The 23,486-nt window shown below is 46.3% G+C and overlaps 1 long non-coding RNA gene across 1 annotated transcript in view; it reads right to left on the bottom strand.

Moving 5' to 3' along the window:
- LOC135907312 (uncharacterized) overlaps positions 1–22,405 on the bottom strand; it is a 38,117-nt gene extending 15,712 nt beyond the window's left edge. The window contains exon 1 of the long non-coding RNA XR_010565969.2: positions 22,258–22,405. This is a non-coding gene — a long non-coding RNA (uncharacterized lncRNA). The remainder of the gene's footprint in view (positions 1–22,257) is intronic.
- Between the last annotated feature and the right edge of the window lie 1,081 nt (positions 22,406–23,486).

Genomic DNA, 23,486 nt, shown 5'->3' with positions numbered 1-23,486 from the left:
CGACGAATATTTATTGATGGCTGCCCCAAGCAGGGCATCCTTGTAGTGCAGGCAGCCTACGGACTACAAAACGCTTCTGATGTGGAAGCCTCTTAGGTAGTATAAAATGCGACATTTCCGTTGGCATCTGTGCCACAATGAACGAAATATCTGAGTCGTCATTTCCTTCTTGAAAACATTCTGAGAGGGCGTATTCGCTGAAGAAAGAAGTTCAACAAAATATTCTCAAGGTCATAGCCTGTCGTCCACCGGGTGTCGAGAAACTGGCTCGCGCTGGCAAGCCTCAGAGCGTACTTCAGATTACATGCAGTTGACGCTGGCTTTATGAGGCGCATTAGAGAGAGGAAGCTCTCGAGGTAATCCCGGAGAAGCCTTTTCTTAAGAAAAAAAAAACAGTGCTGTTTATTGCTGAAGAGGACTTTGCGCAGGCGAAAAATCACTGTCGTAGAAGTAGCACGATTGACGAGCTTACCTATGCTATCAAATGGATTAGGTGCTCCTACGAACGCTACATGTACACGCAAATTTCGTCAACAGCAACTTGTCCACCTGATTTTCAACCCACGCGACCCCTCTTTTCGGGTCTCTAGCAAACGAGAACACCATTCACCAATTCTCCACCTTGTTGGTACACTGGGGAATGCCAAACCCATGTATTCTGCAGAACGACCACGTTAGTAATGCCAGTCTGGTGGCATCATCGACGCCAGTATTTAGCAAGAGGATGGCGGCGGCTTCACCCAACAGCCGACAACCCCTTCAAAGAATGCATCACCGTAATCGGAGAGCGTTCGAATCAAGGCACCCTAAGTTGACCTGCAGACTCTGCCGGTCTCTACCACACTCACGAGTTCATTATCAACATATAAACATATCAATGTATACAATGACTTTGTATTAGATATGATCGAGAAGCAAGGGGGTAAATGAGGAGACTAGTTTTTTTAATCGTATCATAGGAAGCCAACAAACTTTCATATTATATGTATAGCACATGCCGATCCATTACAAACACCTAATATTTGACATTTATACTCCAGTAAGCGTCTTGGAGAGGTCGTGGACAATGTCTTTCACAAATTAATGCACAAGACACAAGGTATTCATTTCCTTTGCATTACTACTTCTTTTAAATAAACTTTTTGACATATATACTCCTTGTAAGAATCGCTTAAATAAGGCGCGCGATCTTGGCATTACTGCTACTATTTCATCTTTGGGTAAATGGTCGGAAGGAATACTTTAAGCAAATGTGTACCCAAAATCACGAAAGGGGCTGACAGATGCAATAGCACACTGTGGTATAAAGGTTATAAATAGGGATACGGTGCTTCAGAAAGGCTGGCCAACGTTTCGATAGGATGACCCATCTTCGTCAAAGGTGGCGTCGTCAACCTCGGCATGTTAGTCTTAAAGGGCTAGTGCAGAGACGTCACGTGCGGTTGTTGTCGGTGGCGGTTGGTTGTAAAGGGAGAGACTCCAAAGAGAACGAGCGCTGTCGCCTGACGTCTGTGAGCGTGGTTCCCAAGACGGCGGGACAAGAGCGGGAGAATTGGAAGGCGGAGAGAAAAGAAAAGAAAGAAAAGGAGAGAAGAAAAAAATGGGGGACCTCGAAAAACAGAAAAGAAAGAACAAGAAAAGAAAAAGTCGGGCATGGGGGAGAGTTGTTGGGGAAGCGAGAAGTTAGGGCGCATTCAAGGGTGTCATTGGCGGATTGTTCTTGTGGCTTTAGAACGGCCGGTCGAAATTCATACTCGTGGACGCTTGCTTAACACGTGCACAATGAAAACGCGACCTTCCGTAATGCAAGTATTTAACTACCTTTTATTATTCCACTGCAGAAGGACAGGCTTGCTGTTTTCCTTTTTGAATTGTCGGGCATCGTGCCAGGCGCTGAGACCTTCGCGAGACATAGTTCGTCGTCATCATCAACAGCAGTTTTCCTACACTACGTGCCATAAATGCAAAGCGCAGTCTCTAATTGTGATACTGTTGACGTTCATAATAGTGGTCAGTCGAACTGAACCCAGACACCAACCGCATAGAAAGAAAAAAAAGGACTAGGAGGAAACGCCATTTGACCATCTTGGTGTTTAGCAATGAAAATTTAAAGGAAATGTTCATTTGAAATAAGCCCTAACAAGGTGACGTGCAAGTGGCAATTTTACCCGATTAGCACCAGGAGTGTGCGCGAGAGAATAGACTGTAGAGCACATGACGGGGGTCGATTGTGACGAAGGCGCTGCTAAAAGCTTATGTGCATCAAAGTCTATCTATAAAAGGCGTGGCTACCCTGGAGAACCTAGTGCCCAAAAGTATGTGCGCAGATGGGGCCCTGAGAGGAAGTAGTGGGACGTCATGAAAGCGCACTGGCTTGAGGAGGCCAACAACTATAAGTCGTGCTCACTCCTAGCATTTCGTTTGCCGTCCATCGAATAACAAAGTGTGCACGAGTACACCACGCAGCCAACGTTCATTCAAACCACGATTCCCGAGAGCACTGCTAAATGTCCACCTCACGTTGTTGTTCTCTAAGGCTGCGCAGAAGACTGACCAGTTGGACAGTCCGGTCGCTTCACAGAAGCAAGAGATGTTCCACTGATTTGAGAAACTCCCTGTAAGCAAACAAGCAGCGTCATGATGTGAATCACCAGTCGCGCGGAACACCAGCCGTAACCAGGTCCGCAATGAGCAAAGAGCGCAATGGCAACAAAATAAGGGAGGGATCGAAGAAGCACTGAACGGTAAATGTAACAGAGCCGATTAATCTACAAAACTCAAGGAATTCGCACGCCATCATCTTGCTCGCTTCTCGAATTATCTTTGATCGCAAGAGTTAAAGGGTACGCTTGCTCGTCCTGCAATCCTCGCATGTGTTCGAATTTATCGCTCCTCGCATTGAGCGTTGCCCTACTTTCCTTCAAAACCTTTCTTCATCATTCCGCGGTGGCGCACCGAGTTCGAATACGCGAAGCAGAGGCAATACAGTGAGGGCAATTGCAGGCCGTTGTCATGACTCTCGACGGAGAGGAGCCCATTTGCAATGCCGGAGCTGTGACAAGAACGGGATTTAAACAGGCGGCGCATGTACTGAAGTGTGGGAGGGAAAGAGGGTTCCAGGTGAGGCGTGCAGCCAAACGACAACGCGAATGATAGCCACACGTTCCCGCACTCGATATGCTTTTTTCGTAGGTGTAATGAAAAATCTTATTTCATAATGGTCTAATGGAGTGGTTCTTTCCCCTGAAGCCATAAGAGATATGCTTATGAAATTACGGGGTTTCTTTTGGCTCAGTAAAAGAAAAAAGCTCGAAATTCTGCATTTTTATAACATTTTGCATATACGTCGTTAATGTTTATGCAATAATATTTTGCTATTTGTCTCGCCGCTATATGCATGCGACGGAAATAATGTTCAACTGTAAAATCAATTATATTTCTAAAAAAATTATTTCCAAATTCGGCAAGGAGTCACTTTTTGACGATGTTGCCAGCCATGTTATAAAGATTAAGTAAACTTGAAGTTTATATATTTATTTATTCACAATACCTTACAGGACCCAGAGGCCATTGAGTAAGGGAGATGAACAAGGATATTATAAGAAATACAATATACACAGGCCAAAAAATCGAAAGGGAAAGCATTGCACAGGGCTAGTACAAAAAAGCAGCAACAAACATAACAGCAAAGTGCAAAAAATAATTGAAGTATACAAATACAGCACAAATGTCTGATACATGAATCAAGAAAAAAATATTAGGTCAGGGGTTTACAAAACACAATAGCCAAAAAGTGCGATATTTTATACAAGAGAAGGTTTAACGTCACGATGTCACTTGAAAATATTCGCGCAGCTGATTATGGAATGATTGATGGTTGCATATGGATGCAATATTATCGGGAAGATCATTCCAAAGAATGATGGCACGTGGAAGGGCTGATGAATTGAAGGCTTGTGTTCTTCCATATATGCGCTTGATGCTGTACTGATTACGTAAACGGCTCGAAATGCTCGACGGCGCTTTTAGAGGTAACGCAGATTGCCTGGTGCAGTGGCGATATTTATGAAATAAGCATAAAAAAGCGATTGAATGACGAATATGTAATGGCTCAAGACATATATCAAGCTTTATCTGTTTTACGCTCGAAAGGGGACTGTAGTTACGTGTAATGAAGCGAGCGGCTCTATTTTGTATGGATTCTAGTAAGTTTATTAGATAATTTTGATGTGGGGACCAAATGGATGCTGCATATTCTAGCTATATTCTAGTTCAGAGTTCCATATTCTAGTTCAGAGTTGAAATTAATATGAAACGTAACAGCCATCAAGATAAAAATAAAAATACCTGAGAGACCTCATTACGCGAACCAACCTTTGAGCCTTTAATCTAGAGATTTAAACTGGAGTAAATTTTGCTTGTGGCAACAAAATATTTTTTGCAGTTCACAAGAAATCTTTGCGGTAGGCAAATATTGAATTACGCCATCACTGTGTCTGTGTTCGTGTGCGTGTGTGTGTGTTTGTATGTGTGTGTGTGTGTGTGTGTGCCATCGACTTTCAAACAATGAAAAGAAACATTTAAAAGCAAATACCTAGAGAACAGACGTCCAAGTGCTTCAGCCGATGCAGGTCAAATTTTCCGAACAGCTTGCTAGTAATCCTAAAAATATAAATAAGATGCAAAAGTTACTGCGCTTTTGAACTAGTAAACGCGATGACCTTACTTCTTCCCATTTTCACGGTAAGCTTTCATAAAAAATATTTGTTTTGGTGTAATCGTGTGTATGACTTCCACTTCACATTCCACATTGGTGGGTCCGTTCGTCTCATAGGTCCATATACTCTCCTTGGTATTCAAGAACTGGGATGGGAAGGGGCACAAACGCATTAGCTGGCCTTTGCTCTTTCTATAACGAGAAATAAAACGTTCTAATGAAAACAGCTTATCCCCTCAAAACTGATCTAATGAAAAATTTCGAGGACACCGTAAGCGAATTACCCAACCGTTAGGCTGAGGAGCATCACACTTATTCAATTAACGTTTCTGTCTTAAGTGAATAACACAATCGATGTTCGATAGTTCGCCCTGCCGAAACTGGTATATTTTGTAACCGCAATCGTAAAGCTTTAGGTTCTTGCCATTGTAGGTAGCGCATTATGAAAACATGTGATAGATAGAGCTTCCGTGACCTGCAACTACACAGTTAACCGCCAAAAAACGCACAGGTATTTGTAATTTAGAATGCTCTGCAGGATGCCGGGAATTTCAACTTGTCTGATTTCGCTTGGTGGCATCGACAGAAAAAAAGGTAACGTGGAACGTGTGAAAGCGACGGAGAATAAGATATTGCAGTAAAGCCACGTATGTCTTCCTCATTTCAAATGCAGAAGACTCGGCCACATGCCGCACCAGCGGCGCATACGTGTTTAAAGCGCTAGCTGTCATCCTGAATATTCCAGTCCAAAGTTTCCTCTCTGCCATGAAAATCTGCCAACAGCCTCCTCCGCTGAAAAAAAAATCACATATACCTGTACGCCTACCACAGTTGGCAGGCCGAAACCTTCGACACCCCGGAAGTCCAAAAACAAGAAAGGGGCTGACAGATGGAATGGCACACTGTGATATAAAGTTTGTAAACAGGGATGAAGTGCCTCAGACAGGCTGGCCAACGTTTCGATAGGAGGACCTATCTTCGTCAGGCATTCAGGGTGAGGCGCATGAAGATGCGGTAGACTTGCTTGACCAGTATGAAAGCAAGGCGACTATGTTCGTTTGAAGGCATAGCCGAACACAACAAAAACCGCGAGAGACATTTGACACGCGGAAATATTTCTGCAGTCGGGTACTCGAGACCTTCCACTACACGAATTTGTTAGATAATGCACAGCGCCTTCTTGTGTCATGAAACCAAAGTCAACGTGACGGTGTAGCAGTTTTAGCAGACGAGATGAGTCCTTTGCTTCGCCACGTGTATCCCACCATATCGGACTGAAAGAAGCATAGCTAACGCATGCGTAGCATTAAAGAACAGCTGTTTTCGAAGGGTCACATTCATGATGTTAGCATGTATAGGGTAGTTCACGCACTTTCGGAAGCTAGCTTTGTTTCTATTGGTGCTTATTTCTGTGATTGTGATCTGTTGTCAGGCCTTCCTGGTTCACTAGTTAGTTCATTGCGAACTGGGTAGCGCATCGGGCTGCTGTGCTGAGGGAACAGGGTTCAAAATGAAGCGTCAGAACAGCATGGGTAACTGAGTATATACGTGTATGTACGTGTTCAGCTCCTCAACACGCCTCTTTTACACTGATGCCGACACGGGTCATTGCAGATGCGGAACTTTGTAGGCACCGATGTTCAACGAAACACTTTGACGCCGACTTGGAGTAATGGGTAAGTGCGACTCCACGTCTTCTCATGTTCCATGAACTTGAATACCAGCTTGGGTGACTGAGTATGTACCAGTAGATGTGTACCGCTATTTAATGAACGTCTTTGACGCAAACTTGGGTAAGTAGGTATGTGCCAGTGGGAATGTGTCCCTCTGACAGAGACTAAGAAGATCCCTTACGTTTCTTTCATGATGAGCAGAGTCGTACCCACGACACAATTGTTCCTCAAGGACACTTACAAGACGCTTTAGTTGACTCCGGTATAAATTTGTTGCGTATGTGCCGCTTTTCATCGCACGCCTACACAAACGCTCCCGGGAACTGAATCAAGCTAGCGCTGGCTGTGTGCCTCTTTTCAATGAACAACCCGCCAACGTGGGTGACCGAGTATGTGCCACTGATTGCGCGGCAAGCAAGGACAGAACTTGCAGCGTCCGAAAGCAACTGCACGCCATGGTTCTCGTTTCGGAGCTCATGATGATGATGATGTCTTTTTGGCATCCCCTTTGAAACGAGGCGGGGAGTAAAAGTCACCTAGCCTGCTTTATTTATTCAGGCATGTGATGTTTTTATCTAGCATTTTAATATACACTTCCTTAATATTTTTTTCCTTCCAAGTCTAGCCTATACCACTAGCTGTGACTGTTAGGGACTATGACTGTCCGGTCGTAATATTCCCTTCACTAGTTTTTGCTACCAGTATTCTAAACGTCTCCTACTTTTCTCGCCTGCTGACCTGTTGATGTTTCCATCCACTTTAAACGCAAGCGTTTCTAGAAGGTCGTGGTGGTGGTGGTAAGCATTATTGAACGGAGGGAGGAGGATGGCTGAGGGATCGGGCTCTGGTAAGGCCCTGACATTCTTTCTGATGACTCCTGGTGGTCAATTTACACTTTGAATTACCATGTACTTGGTTGAGAAACCTTCTTGACCTTTTCATCCATTCCGCATCTACGCTTTCTTTATTCATCTATCCACGCATCTTCCTATATGTTCCTCAGTCTTTCTTGAAAGCTAATTTTGCTCAGCGCTTCTCTGACTTCATAAGAGGAGCAACCCATGTCACCCTGCAGAGCCGCATTTGGGGTTTCACAATAAGCTCCCAAAGCCAACGCCTACGGATCTTTGGTTAATGTTAGCGCTATGACCATTACTCCTTTCCAGATTCCAAGCACCTTCTTATATTTTTGTAGCCCCACAGGGCTCCTTGTTTTTTTTTACAGTTGCATTGCTCTTCCCCTTTATTTTCAGATTATATTGCTGGGTCCTTGAGTAAGCCTTTTCTTTATATATTGTTGCGTGCGAAGGAGACCGTTTGTAAGCCTTACGGATGAAGGGGACCGTTTACTTTAAGTCGCGGAGGTGAGCGCAAGAGCGGTCAGCTGGTTTATCCACTGAGCGTCGTTCTCTTCTTTCTTCCTCCACCCGGGACCGCAAGCACGTTCACTGGTCTTCGTTTTCTTCATGCGTAACATTCCTCTCGTCGCAGACGAAGCCCGCCGGGCGAGTCAATCCATGTGTCTTGACGTGAACAATTTCAAGCGGGCGACATGGACCACTTGTGTCTTGGCAGCTCTTCTACCACTCGCCGTGAGGCGAGCTATGTTATACGTGACTTCCGTGAGTCTGTCAATAATCACAAACGGTCCATCGTAGGTGGACAAAAGCTTTTTGCATAACCCGCGTTTCCGTACTGGAGTCCACAGCCAGACTAAATCACCAGGGCGATAGGTTACCGGACGGTGGCGAATGTCGTAGCGTGCTTTTGATCTGTCCTGCGATGCCAAAGTGCGCAAACGAGCAATACGACGAGCTTCTTCGGCGAGGCAGAGAGTCTCGGCGACAGTGGGATTTTCGTGACTGCAGAAGGGGAAAACAGTGTCGATGGTGTACTGGGGTGGCCGTGCGTACAGCAGGAACAAAGGGCTATAGCCAGTGGTCTCGTGCTTGGCGGTGTTGAACGCGTACGTGATAAAAGGCAGTACGTCATCCCAGTTCTTGTGGTCGGATGAAACGTACATAGATAGCATGTTTACAATTGTTCGGTTGGTGCGCTCCGTAAGCCCATTCGTTTGTGGATGGTAGGGTGTCGAGTGACGCAAGTGGGAATCACACAAACGAAGCAGCTCCTCTACGACGTCTGCTGTGAATTGTTGTCCACGGTCGCTGATGATCACGCGAGGCGGACCATGTCGCAGGATCACATATTGCAGCAGGAATGTTGAAACGTCAGTGGCAGTTGCGGAGGGCACTGCCGCCGTCTCGCAGTAGCGTGTGAGGTAGTCGACGCAAACAACTATCCAACGGTTTCCCTTGGCTGATTTTAGAAATGGGCCTACGAAGTCAATGCCCACTTGTTGGAAAGGCGTGCTTGGAGGCGGGATCGGCTGCAGAAGACCTGCTGGAGCAGTAGATGGCCGTTTGTGGCGCTGACACTGCATGCAGCTGGCCACATACGTCTCAACAGATTGTCGCATTCCAGGCCAATAAAAGCGTTCCTGAATCCGGTAGAGCGTCCTCGCCGAACCTAGATGGCCAGACGTAGGGTCGTCGTGCATAGCACTCAGAATCGCTGTGCGAAGTCTCGCCGGCACCACTAGGAGAAAACGTGCGCCAGTGCTGGAAAAGTTCTTCTTATAGAGGAGTCCATCACGTACACACAAATGGTTTGCTGTCGTCGAGGCGGTCGTAGCTGTGACGAGCGGTGTTAATTTACCGTCTTTTCGCTGTTCGGTTTTGAAGCAGTCGACGTCTGGAAAACGCGGCGACACAGAAGCCACGAGGTGATCGAAGTCGTCGGCGTCACAGTCCGTAGTACTAAGTGGCATACGCGAGAGACAGTCCGCATCAGCGTGTCGTCGACCACCCTTATAAGAGACGGTGAAGCTGTATTCTTGCAGTCGGAGCGCCCAGCGCGCAACGCGGCCACAAGGGTCACGAAGATTCACAAGCCAACACAATGAGTGGTGGTCGGTGACCACTGTAAAGGGGCGTCCATACAGGTAAGAACGAAACCGCTGAACCGCAAATATTACCGCGAGGCATTCTTGTTCCGTCACAGTGTAATTCTGCTCGGGCCTACTTAATGAGCGGCTTGCATATGCGATCACGTGTTCGCGGTCACCGTAGCGTTGAACTAGGACGGCACCAATACCTATGCCACTGGCATCTGTATGGAGTTCTGTTGGAGCTGACGGACTGAAGTGTTGAAGAACCGGTCGTGACGTCAGCAGGAACTTCAACTGACGAAAAGAAGAGTCACACTCCGGAGACCACTCAAAGGGGGTGTCCTTCCGTAGCAGGCATGTCAGCGGATACGCAACGTCGGCGAATTTAGGAATAAATCGGCGGAAATAGGAACAAAGCCCCAGAAAACTACGGAGCTCCTTGACACAGCGCGGTGCACTGAATGCTTCAACGGCTGCTGTTTTCTGGGGATCAGGGCGGATGCCATCCTTGTCGACGAGGTGCCCAAGCACAAGTGTTTGGTGGTCTCCGAAGTGGCATTTCTTAGAGTTTAACACTAGACCAGCGTTTCTGATGCAGTTCAGGACAATATCCAGACGCGAGTTGTGTTCGCTGAAGGTGCGGCCAAAGATGACGACGTCGTCGAGGTAGCACATGCAGATGTTCCACTTCAAGCCACGCAATACAGTGTCCATAAATCTCTCGAAAGTTGCCGGAGCGTTGCACAATCCAAATGGCATCACATTAAATTCGAAGAGCCCGTCAGGGGTTACAAAGGCAGTCTTCGCCTTGTCGTCAGGATGCATCGGAATTTGCCAATAGCCGGATCGTAAATCTACTGAGGAAAAGTAAGAGGCGGAATGAAGGCAGGCTATTGCGGCATCAATACGTGGGAGTGGGTACACGTCCTTTTTTGTTACAGCATTCAAACGGCGATAGTCGACGCAATATCTCCAAGATCCATTTTTTTTTAACAAGAATCACTGGAGCTGCCCAGGGACTTGCTGACTCTTGTACGTCTCCCTTTTTAATCATTTCTTGCACTTGTTCGTTGATAATCTGGCGCTCTGATGGTGAAACACGATATGGCTTTTGTCTAATCGGATTTGCCAAACCCGTGTTGATGGTATGGCGCGTCCGAGACGCAGGGATTGCAGGTATATTGTCCTTCTGCGCAAAGTCGAATACCGAAACGTGCTTCGAAAGCACACCCACTAACGTTCGGCGTTCACTCGTACTGAGCGATTTATTTACCATCGACAAAAGGGCCGTTTCCGAACTGTGGCCATCAGGTTCTTCCGGCACATCTGTAAGTTCAGCCACTGATAAGGACGCGTGTTCCCTGGCGAAGGCTAATTTCATGCCATCTGATAGTATAACGGGCTCCTTAGAACAGTTTACGGTCCATAAGCCAGTGCGTCCACCTTTGATCGACACCACACAATGTGGCACCAACACATTCTTCTTCATACAGTTAAAGTGCATCGGTTCTACGGTAGCTTCGAAGCAGTCGGAATCGGCGCCGCAACAGACAACGGGAACGCAAACGGTAGATGATGCAGGTATGACCGTATCACCACAAACACACAGTGCAGTTTCGCGATCTACAGGGTTCTCCAGGAGTCCTGATGGAATCCTACCACTTAAGAATACTTTTCCTGTGCGGCAGTCGACAGTAGCACCACACTCCCGCAAGAAGTCCATGCCGAGAATAACATCATGAGTCGACCGAGGAATAATTACAAACTCTGTCGTAATAACATGGCCTCCCAAAAATACGTCAGCACTACACACACCAATAGGTCGCAATGGCTCACCACTCACTCCACAGAACTTTGAATCTTCGTCCCATTTAAACAAAACCTTTCGCCCTAACACGTGTTTAAACGAGACACTCATGATGGAAATTGTTGCGCCTGTGTCCACCAGAGCCATCACAGGGAAATTATCTACAAGCACGCGCACTTTGTTTTTCAGCATCAACACAGGAGGTATTTCTGTCAGTAGCACGTCTCCAGCGACCTCACCTCCATCGGCCGCGCTAGCTAGTTTTCCGGTGACGAAGGGGACGTGGTGCGATGCCGCGGTGAGGGAGAACGGGGAGCACGACGTTGCGGTGGGGGTGTCAAACTCCTGTCAGATGCCGCGGAGCGATTCCGGGAGCTGCTGAGCCAATACTCGTCGCCAGATGACACGTGTGCTGGCCACGGGGCAGCGTGTGACCGTTCGGAGGGCCGAGAAAACTCTGAGGTCTGGCCATACCACGTGGTCATACGCTGGTTGCAAAACCGCGATATATGACCCGGGACACCACAGAAATAACACACCGGGAGAGGTCGAAACCTTGGCTGTTCGTCGACGAAGCGGATATTATCATTTTCCCGCGTGTAGTGGGTTGGTTCGTGGCGTGTGTCACGACGATACATCGGGCGTCGAGTAGGCGTGCGTTGAGCGCGTTGGTCATAGCGCGGAGTCGGAGGGCGTGTTGTCATCCTCGGCTGTGGGGCTGCGCTGTACTCTACGGCCGCTGCGGTAACCATCGGTTGCCAAGGGGCCGAATGTGGCGTCGTCATAGCCTCACGTGACGTGTACACGCCATGGTGGTCAGCAGTTGAATGCAACTCCTCGCGGCGGGAAAGTTCCTCGCGGACGATCTGTCGGATGGTGGAAGGAAGGTCGAGGCAAGGACTCGTGTCCACACTGGCAACCATCGTCACGTTTGCCAATCGACCAAACTTTGGCGCAATCCGACGCATCTTGAGCGTTTCAAAAGTTCTGCAGTGCCGAATGACGTCAGACACAGAACTGAGGCTCTCCTTTCCAATTAGAAAATTGTATACATCCTCAGCCACTCCTTTCAGCAAATGTCCGACTTTATCTTCTTCTGACATGCGAGCACTGACCACCTTGCACAGCTTCAATACTTCTTCGATATATGTTGTGCATGTCTCACCTGGTAGCTGCGCCCGTTGAGACAGTGTCTGCTCCGCACGCTTCTTTTTGGCGACTGAGTCCCCAAAACAAGCCTTTAGCTCGTCTACAAAATGTTCCCACGTCGTAAGCGCGTCCTCGTGGTTCTAATACCACACGAGCGCGGTATCGGTCAGGGAGAACACCACATTGGTGAGCTGAGCGGTTGCATCCCACCCGTTGGATTTCCTCACTCGTTTGTAGTGGACGAGCCACTCGTCGGCATCTTCCCCCGCTTTGCCTCCGAAGGTGGGTGGAACTCGGTAGTATGGCAGTGGACTGCTAGGCGCTGCCCTCGGAGTGGCTCCTTCTTCTGGCATGTCGAAGATGGTCACGGCTGATGGTGGGAGGCCGACAAGTCGACGGCTTCGACGAAGCTGCGGCAGTGATGGTTCCGTTGTTGTGAGCGATACCCAGCACCTCCACCACTTTGTTGCGTGCGAAGGAGACCGTTTGTAACCCTTACGGATGAAGGGGACCGTTTACTTTAAGTCGCGGAGGTGAGCGCAAGAGCAGTCAGCTGGTTCATCAACTGAGCGTCGTCCTATTCTTCCTTCCTACCCCCGGGACCGCAAGCACGTTCACTGGTCTTCGTTTTCTTCATGCATAACAATATGTATACACCCAGGTATTCATATTGCTTGACCATGGTTATGATTGCTGTTGAAATGATGCCACGAATTTACTCGTACCTTCATTAAACATAATAATCGGTGATTTCTCTGTGCTAACGTGAGGCCTAGATTTGTCGATGCGTTGCAGTAGATATTCGCAACTGTGTGTAAATCTGTTTTATTCTTCCCTGGTAGCACTATGTAGTCCGCATAAATCAGTCCATACATCCCCGGTTGCACCGTTTGCCCATTACACCTGCAGGTTACATAAAACCCTAATTTGCCATTTTTAAGCAGTCTGTGTATGACAATAACATAAAGCGGGAACACCACTGGAGAGAAAGGACATCCTTGCTTCAGTCGTTCGTTAACTTACACTACTTCAGTATATTTTCGCCCTTCCCGTACAACTTCTACTCGCTTTTCTCTCTATATTTCCCTCGGCAGTTCCACCGAATTATCATCCATGCCTTCGTGCTTGAGAATATCCCATCACTACCTGTATACGTTGTCGTAGGCTCCCATAGTATCTAGAAATCAGGCGCGCACCCAGGATTTTTTTTAGGAAGGGGAGGGGGGGGGCAACCCAAGGCAACTTCTATGCAAATCAAGGGGGGGGGGCTGTACTTCACTAGTACAAATGTGAATAACATCCACCATTCGCTATAAAAACTCGTAAACCCACAAAAACGAAATGAAATAAGTTGTATTTTACAGGTATACGCTTGTGCGATACACCTCTCCTTTACTTGGCAAACAAGGAACTACGTCATGTGGACTTGCGCACTGAAGAAGCGCAGAAAGAACAGTGAGAAGAACAAGTAAAGAAGCCAAAGTGTAAAATAGAGATTACTTTACTACACTACACCTTAAAAAAGCAGCAGTTGGCAACCAAGGCACACAAACCGCGCGGAGTTGTGTTACTTCGCCAGTCAATCACAGAAGCAAACAATATCGTTGTCATGTGGCCTTTTCAAAATGGTGTCGTACTTCATAGCTCCGGAGCATCTGCTATTCTTGAAGAGTCTTTTCATCGGCGGAAGCAATGAAGTGTGCAAAAGACATCGGCAAAGTGTATAGGGTATGAGTATTCCACTCATCACAAGCCTGCAGTGCCCTTCCTTTCACTGCTGAACCCGTTTTACTCATGAAACTTCACTGCCAACTGGAGTCAAACTTGACAGTAAATAGTTGCAGCAAAGCAAGCATGTTATTTCAGTTCAATAAAGAATTAGGTTTTGGACATTCCGCTATAATAGGCGAGGTAAAGGTATAAAATTACGCGCTCATCAATTCATGTTTGCGGTTACCGCCTTATTTGGGTAGAAGGAAAAGCTTGAAGTATAGAACTATTTGCAGCCTCGGGGAGGCGCAGTGGCTGGCTGGTATGAGGGCATGAGCGGGGCTTCGCTGGAGACTTAATTTGTACCCAACTATGGTAGCGTTTTTTTTTTAATTAGCTCTAGAAGAATTGTAGAGAAATATATATGGGGAACAATCACAGTTATTTTGGATCCCTCGTTTAATGCTTTATCAGGTGAAGTGCCACAACCGACTCCTATTGTTACTTGGGTAGTTACGTAACGATGTGTGGCTGCTAGTCCAGTTCAATCGCGTATAGGGCGCAGGGCGGTGCGATTCTAGACGTAGTACGCCCACCGCGGAAGGTTAGAAAACACCTACATAAGCACAGCAGATAAGTGGCCACGTTAGGCGGTTCGAATGATAACTTTAGAAGCATCATTCAGAACACATGGAACTGTAATCCACTTCCTTTTTCGTTTCTACTTCCTTTTCAAATAAGAAGTTCTTGATCCATAAATATTTTTATAAACAACGGGCAATTTTGTTAATTTTCGCTTTCCCTTCCTGTTAGGCTGTTTTCTTGGCTGTCTGCCTTAATCGAACGCCTCATTTCTCAACTCCTTGCGACTCTTGTTTCCAGTTGACAATCTTGCACGAAAATAGGCCTACAATTAGGGAAAAAGCTGGACGACATAACAGGTGACAGTCATATTGCCTATGAGTTTAAGGGTTATTGCAGGGTTTGATGATGGACGCTGTCTCGTATTATCTTATTTTCTACCTTATCTAATCCATATCGCGCGTATGTGGTTCCGAGAATCTGTTATCGTCCCGGTGAGCCGTTACTCAAGGAAATAATGAAGCAAAAGGAAAAGGTAAACGCAATTGGCGTTTTCTCTCGCCGCAACTAGTTCCACGTGCATACAGACTAGCTGACCCTGCACGAATCGAATCCCATTTCTGGTCTCTGGATTAGTCTAAACAAAGAAAGTTGAACTATCGAAGCAAAAGCGGTGCGCGTGACCGTCGAAAACACGGGGACAATTGAATGCACCTCGAGTTAATCGCGTGGGCACTGAATCGATGAAGAAACTGGCCTTCACACCCCAGGAGATGCCGATAACTTCTGTCATCCAAAAGGACTGAAGAAAGCAGCAAAATGTTGACCGCCGGATAGCTGTCAAGTTTCAACATTTATTTGGCGGCGCTTTAGGAATGTGTGGGAGAAGTGGTGGCGTGGGTGGGGAGGGAGGTGTATGCGTCTTAATTTCGAAAGGGAGGGGGGGGGGGCGGTCCCCCCCTTGGGTACGTGCCTGCTAGAAATTCTATTCATAAAGGTCCTTTAGGATCTACAGAAATCTCTCTGCCCTAAGTGAGTGCAAAAGTGGCATTCCCTAGGCGCCTGCGTCGCCAGAACCCATTCTGCCATTTCCCCTCGATGCCATTTTTTTCCCACCTACTTCGATAGTTCCAATTTTATGGCTTGCATTTCATTCTATATATTACCGGCGTTACTGTAAGTGGCCTGTACAATCTCCACTTATCTTTAGCACCTTTGCTTTTGTATGAGGTTCATCTTCCTTTCACGCTAATAAACCAGAATTTTTTTTGTTCTGCTCACTTGCTTTATAGCATTAGTAAGCAGTGCCTTTCTCTTTGAACTGGGGTTTCTGATTAGCTGTATTGGAATTTTATCGGGTCCTGCTGCTGTGGTGATTGGGACATTTTTTAAAGATTTTTTCCAATGAAAGCTTTCTAACTGTTCTTGTTTGATCTGTTTGAGTCGGAATCACACTTTCTTTCCTGCGGAAGCTATCCCTAATAAAGTCTGTGATGCGCCGCCACGCAGCCTCTCTTTCCCTGATCTCAATACCATTATCTTTCATAGCCGTTCGTAAGTTTTTTTTAGAGCTCCGAGTGCTGTTAGATTGTTCCAGAATAGTTTTGGTGCGATTTCGTCTCTTTTGCGAATGATAACTTTATGCACGAAACATTCAATTGCACATTTATTTTTCTATGGCACTAACTCCCTCGCAACTCTTCTCTTTCCTCAGTATTTGTTCCATCTAAAGAGCACCTCTTCGTGTCTTCCCAGCATTCTGGCTTCTCGATGATCCCTTCACACCTGCTTACGCTCTTGTAGAGCTTGCTTTATTTCTTCCCCAATCCAGCCCCCACCATCCATCCCCCACGTGTTTCATCCCCCACGTTGTTCCATCCCCCACGTGGTCTCCTCTTTGCAAACGATTTTTTTGTCCGTGTTTGTATTATTTTCTGCTGCATAACGTCTACGAGTTCCTTATATTCCCAGTCCAGTATTAGAAAAGTCTCCATTTTCTTCTCTATGTTTCTTACGATCTGTGTTATTTGCTCTTAATTTATTGTTTGGAAATTCTGATGCTTTCGCGTGGTGCTTTGGGTTACTAATTCTCTTAGTTTAATGTTAAGCATCTATCATCGCTACTCAGGCTAATTTTTTCATGGTCCTATATTATGATTTGGCCTTGTTCATAGATCAATTCTGAGACTAACGCGCAGTCGACACATGACTCCCTGTTTCCGCATTTTCACGTGACCTGTCCATGACACTTATTAAGCGAAGCTGTTTATGTTTACGCTTCAGTGAAATACTCATGTGTGCGTGAAAAAACTATCAACAACAGCAATGTCTCGTGGCATTGCTCGTTCGATCGTCGTCGACTTTGGCGCCCCTCGGTGTAACCGCGCTAACGCGCCCGTGTCACTGCTCCGGCATTCGTTGTCGTTGTCTTCCCCAGCGGGCTCCGTTACCTCTCATCATGCCAGGGTTCCCTATTGCCCATCTCTCTGCGAGGGCGCTGACGCCCTGGCTCTCTGCCAGTCCGTACTATGATTTCGGTCTCAAGTTCTTTGCCTCAATATATTGTTCGTTCCTTCGTCATCGCCTTCTTTCAAAGCTGCGTCCGACGCCACTCATCAAGCCAGCGTTCCCATACTGCCCGTACCTCTGCAACGGCGCGATTTCACTGGCCCACAGCCAGTCGGTGCGGTGATTTCGGTCTCAAATTATTTGCCTCAATATATGACGAAACGAAAGAAAAGCGACTATATGTAGCGCATGTGTATAACCAATGTATAACAGGCACGAATGCGTATGTATAATGATGTACAAAGTGCGTACCTTTGGTCACGATGACCACAGTTCAAGACAATAAATGTGTTCGCGCCTTTGTTAAAAATTTTTGGCAACCTGTTTGGCAACTGCTTCAGCGCAATACAATACAATAGAAGGGCGCAAGATTTTCTAATGGTTAACTGCGGGAAGGTTTTGTTAATAACACATATCTAGTACTAGAGTACCATTGTAATTAATATAGACGTCTAAATCACCTACGAGTGTGTTCGTATCTCCCCCTAATAACACCTGACGCGACTTCTTGGACTCATTGATATTGCTTCTAATGCACTGATTCAACTGCTTATATTTATCCATTTATGACTACGTGTCCATACATAAGCTCCTCCCAGCCACGTGCCTTTTACCTTGCCATGTACCGCTAATGCACAAACACCCAATACATAAGTCTATTACCAGCTGCAGCTTCAGACCTTGCCTATTAGCATGCCTACGCCTCCGCCTTTCCTTGACCTAGCCTGTATGTTGCACCCTTCATATACAAAATTGTCAATAATAGGCGGCTGTTCCAAATGTTGTAGATAAGTTTCGGTCAATGCATACACGCCAATCGTTTCGTCATGAGGACCGTTTGAATTCCCAGACATGTTTTTGTCCGACCCGGCATGTTTATGTAACAAATGTTACCTTCTCGATTATCATCCTTTGTGCTTCATTTCCTTACTCCTTTTGGTCGAATTCTACCGTTTACTGGTGTGTCGCTGCAGTGAATACAGAATATTTCTTCCTGATTGCCTGGGCCCACTTAAAGAAGCTACAGCGCACGCCGTGAATTGATGTCCAACGGGTGTTGCGGCGCTTTTGCTAAAATGCACCCCGCCACGCATAAGAGTGCCTTTGCGTCCTGATCGGTGCACTTCTCTTTTGATATCAATGACCGTATTATTCATTGCCTTAGCTAGCGTCCAAATTTGCATATTTACTGCAAGCACTGCCCTTTCAATTGCATACCCCTGCCTTTGAACTTTTAGCATTGAGCACAATGCGATTTGTACTTTCTTTGAAACATTCCGCATGTCTGGCTGTATGCTTTGCAATCCGAGCCCCCTTTCTGTGCAATACGCCAATCCCTCTGCCCATTAGCACCTCTAGGTACCTCCCCTGCCCTGTGTCCCACATGGGCTAACTCGCTTTTCCTGTCACCTACCTAATAAGTTCTCCGCAGTACGAATTAACCTGGATTCGTTCACCTGCACCTACCCTCTCTCTTATCGCCGGTTCTACTTTACGCATGTTGCAATCTTCAGCTATGACAACTCGAAGCCTTTCCTCATTCTTGTCGCCGAAACGTGCACCTGAAGCCGCCATGTCTTCGCCTCCTGTCTTATCCTTGGCTTTTACGTTGTCTTCTTCCGCGACCGGCACGTCAGTGGTAGCCCCTTCGTGACCTACACTGAAGTTTCCGCCCTTGGTTAGGTTTTCACGCTTCGGAACCGGCACCGTTGGCAGTGCTCGCATCGAAGCGCTTCTCACTGCTTTGCGGAATGGGGGCGCTAAGCTTCATTCATACGTTAGCTAACTTTTATTCTTCTTCCTTCCTCTGCTTTTGTTCGATGTCGAGTTCCTTGTCTGGCTTTCGAACCCACATAGACCGCTTATCCTTCTCCTTCTTTAGACGGTCTATCCGGGACCCTAGCAGACATATCCAACGGATAAAAGCTGCATCGTTGGCTTTGTGTAATGACTCAAACCACGTTTCATCCAATGCGCAAGAGCACGCAAGAGCAGAACAACGCACGTGTCGGTTCCCCCGAGTACCAACCATCATCACTACCAATCCGTAGTGCAATGTAACCTTATTGTGAAAAAATACACAATTATTCGTTAGCAAAAAGCCCTGGAAACTGTAAAAAATGCAAAATACTTGAGTGGAGATTGGTAGGCTAACCTAACGATGGAAATAACAAACTAACCAAATATAAAATAGAAATGGTAGGTGACCCTTATCTTTGACTTATGCATCTCTTGGTGTCAATCGCACCTCGGCGTTGGTGTTTATTAGGTTAAGTGAGCGAAAGTATTTCCCCTGGCACGACATGCAGGCGAGGGAGGGTAGAACAGGTAACAAGAGCGAAACGCAGCTGTTGCGAGAAAGCGAGCAAGTGAGCGCCGGGGGAGGAGAAGGGGAGACGATATAGTGATGTCACACGTACTAAGCTAGGAAGATGCTCAGAGTATGCAAGGCAGCTGTTTTTCATTTATTAGCCGGTTACATATCATATCACCGTATGTTGTGTGACATCATTATTGACGTAATTGCTTCCGCTTTCTACTTCCGTATTTACAGTGATTTCGCTAAAGTCATGCTCGCGCCGTGGGTCTCGGAAGGCTACGATTCTGTGCTTCTGCATGCGATGATCGGTGAATTAAAATTATTTCTACTTATTCCAGACACTTCAATAACTGAACGGGCCACTGACTTATGCTCTGCTATCATATCTGTAACGAAGCCCATGAATTTTGTATTGTGATATTGCTTTCTATATTAGAGCGCAGCTCTAAAATAGAAGGCTGAAGTTACGAATTAGGAATAGCTAGAGTTAAGAATTTCGGCTGCCGTGGCGATTCCTAACTCTAGCGTTGTTACAGACAGTTTCTTCTGTCATCGAGCAATATGTGTTGATGTTTACCTTTGCGCGCATGACACCATGCTGATTCATTTAGTTAAACCACGTTGACGGGCTATTTGATTTGAATTCATGATATAATGTGCAAGCGCGACTGAACAAGGACGTAGAAAAAAGCGGACACACAAAGAGAGCGCTGTTTCCGTGTGTCTGTTTCTTCCTACCTCTTCGTTGAGTCATGCTTACGCATTCTGTCATTGTTAAACCCTTCGAGGGTCAATTACGTAAATATATGGCACCGCGAACAAGTCCAAAATGGTTGATGCCGTATATTGATGGCGCCATCTGTACTTTTAAAGGAGCGCCAATTTCCTAACCTTTTCTTTTCTCTCATGTGCTGCCACTATGTGGGAATACAGGGAATTATTTTCGCGCGTCTCCCTCTCTCGGATTGAGTTGCATGGAAGCGCTGGTTTCTAACGCGTTTAGTGCTCACAGGGGTGCGCATAGGAAGGATGCCGCCGTGTGTGCGTTTCGGTTGCCCTTTTTTTTTGCATACTCGCGAAAACTAGTTGCCTCTGATTGGCGATAAGATGAATATTAGCGGAAGTTTGTTACATGTTTTGCTTTTTGAGGGACACACAGCCACACAGTTTTTGAGTACGCGCACCTACGCAGTTCGATCACGCTATGAATGTACATATCAGTGTAAGGGCAGGAGAGAGAGAGAGAGAGAGAGAGAGAGTAAACGTTTATTGTAACAAAGACTGTTTGGTTATCGTGGGTGGAGCCCCTCCTCCACGGCCCCACTGGTTACAGCGGCTCGCCGGGCCTGGTCAAGGGTCGCCAGTTGGCTTCCCAATTCCACTTCCGCGAGTCGCGCCTCCCACGACCAGTTATGTAGAGTGTTGTCTAGCAGCGGCGAGGTGGCAGCCGCCGGACGTGACGCGCACTGGAATGTTATGTGTTCCAATGTCGGTGTTCCTTCGCACCACGGGCATGTGTTGCTGTATTTGTCTGGGTACATTTTGTGCAGCCTGTATAAATGTGGGAAAGTGTTTGTTTGCAGGCGGCGCCAGTCCCGTGCTTGCCTCCTGTCTAGGCCTGGGTGAGGAAGGGCTTTGGTTCGCCTACTTAGCCGTTGTAACTCGAGGATTTCTCTTGGCGCACCGGGTGTCAAGGTGTTCTCGTGTAAGGGCAGGAACATTTGAGTGTGGCGCAATATTCTCGTGTGCGCATATTCAAAGCTTTAAACTCAACAATGCATCAAATTTTTCATTCTGATCAATTTGTTTCGTTTTTATTGTCGTTATTCAGGAATGCAGAGTTCATATATACCAACGCAAAATATTTTTTTCTCACTTTACGGTCACCCTAGAAAAATTACGCAAGATGTTTTTGAAATTAGTCCCTTAGAAGAATTGGAATCTGCAATAAAAAAATCGACCCAGGGCGTTCACATATGGCGATAAAAATTGAGTTAGTAAGCGATTGTTCACAAGTGTGTACGGCTGATACTATATTTACTTCGTACAGCTATCTACTAATTTCTTATCGCAATCAGTGCTTCGTCGTTCTGGTGGAATTGCGAGAAATTTCTTTATTTTAAGCGAAGATGACGTAAATTGTGAGCCCGTTTTCTGCCACGGCTCTCTTATGACGGCGAGTTCGCACGATGAGCCAATTAATGCTCTCGCAATAAAGGAATCGCCAGAGAGGCGCCCAGTTCTCACATAGCGCGTTTCACGCGCTATTGAGAACTGGGCGCTGGATACACAATGAAGACTAACGAAACAGAAGGAAATACAGAAGTACATTGTTCGTGAGATGGGTTCTACTGGTATTTTTCCATATAAGTGGTATACTACAAAGTGTCCCTGAAACCACTTCTTGAGTATTCTTCGTACACATACATTCTAGATTGATTACTAGATATTCGGTAATGGCGCTGTTAGGAGTTTAGAGCCAGTTTCTTCTTCTTTTTCTATAGTACTTGATATTTCTGCCGTATCGATAGCGCTCAGACATTCCGCATGGTAATGTATAAAGCTTCGCGCAACCGCATAAATGTGTCCAATGCCTCAGATTATTGGGACTTTATTTTTCTAATGTACACGTTACAAACCAACAGCAGGAACTAAGGCTCGCATTCAAAAGTTATGCTTGAGCGGACATTTACAGATTACTGTAAGCGATAATTGAAACGATGGTGGAGAATTTAAAGTGTGACAGCCGTGAAACTAGTGCATATGTCATAAAAATGTTACCTGACTTATATTGTAAGCTTTTCTTGATACCAAGGGAAACTTGCATTCCAATATGGCCAAGTGGGCAGCAAACAGGAGTATACCCAACGAATGTCTTTCCGCCATGTTTCTCTGGCGAAGGTATCGAACAGGAGCGAGCAACACACAATAAGGCACATCTGTGCTTCTGTGAATACATCTGTGTTGTTCACGCATATACGTGAGCTTTTGAAAATTACACTCCACAGTCAGAACAGCTGCAACGCAGAGCTATTGTGGCAGTGGGAAGTAGACGTTTGAGCATTGCGTTTTTCAAGAGTACTGCGCAGAACTTTATAACTTTATAAAGACATTAAAAAAGGAAGCATTGGTTATGGGTCATTTTCCTTATATAGGTTGTGTATCATTCCTTGAGTCTTCTGACACGTGTAACTTCTTTCACTAGCTCATTGATGTGATTCGCAATTAGATTAATGTAACGAAAAAATATGCGGATCCCACCTACTGTTAAAATGGTGTAATCGAAGCTTTGTATGCTGTTTGCTTTGGTTGACGATTACTAGCGGTGACACTGGAGGCGAATGTGTAATTTCTCCATCGTTTAATCCGATATGAGGCTGGTGAGTTTATATTAAACGTTACCTCGCGTGTATCACTGCTGCTTGTCTGCTTAGTCGACAAAACACACAGGGCGACGTGTTCGCTTGAGGCATGTTGCGCCATTGTTCGTAATCTCTGTGAGTTGAGCCTTATCATGGCACCAGATGGCACATCGTATCGTGGCAGAGGTGCTAAACATTAGTTGAATGTTGGGCTCTAGGTAACTCAAATAAATTTTACAAAATTGTGTCTATACATTGCATACGTACGTTCGCGATTTGCAGCACATTTCACTGCATTGTGAAGACGCTTCCGTTCTGCGTAACGCCTGTTTCGTGCCTGGGTGTCCTCGATGCTGAGTGCGCGCTTTGGAGTTAATTTGCTAGCGCGTATTTACGGGAATTTTGTGCATACGTCACCAGCATGCTTCTGAGACGCCAACTACAAGGCCATAGATGATAGTAACGTTCACAATATCGCAGCCTAGTGCGCTACCTCTACAGCCCAGCACCTGCGTTTTTGTCGTGATGAAAGCAAGCACACTACGTACCATAGGCACAAACTGGCAAACGCTGCCGCGGCGGGATGAATGAATGAATGAATGAATGAATCGACGGTTTGATGGACGGACGGACGGACCGACGGACGGA

This window comes from Dermacentor albipictus, chromosome 7 (assembly GCF_038994185.2).
Source record: "Dermacentor albipictus isolate Rhodes 1998 colony chromosome 7, USDA_Dalb.pri_finalv2, whole genome shotgun sequence".
Lineage (NCBI taxonomy): Eukaryota > Metazoa > Arthropoda > Arachnida > Ixodida > Ixodidae > Dermacentor > Dermacentor albipictus.
This window is presented reverse-complemented; position numbering and strand designations above follow the sequence as displayed.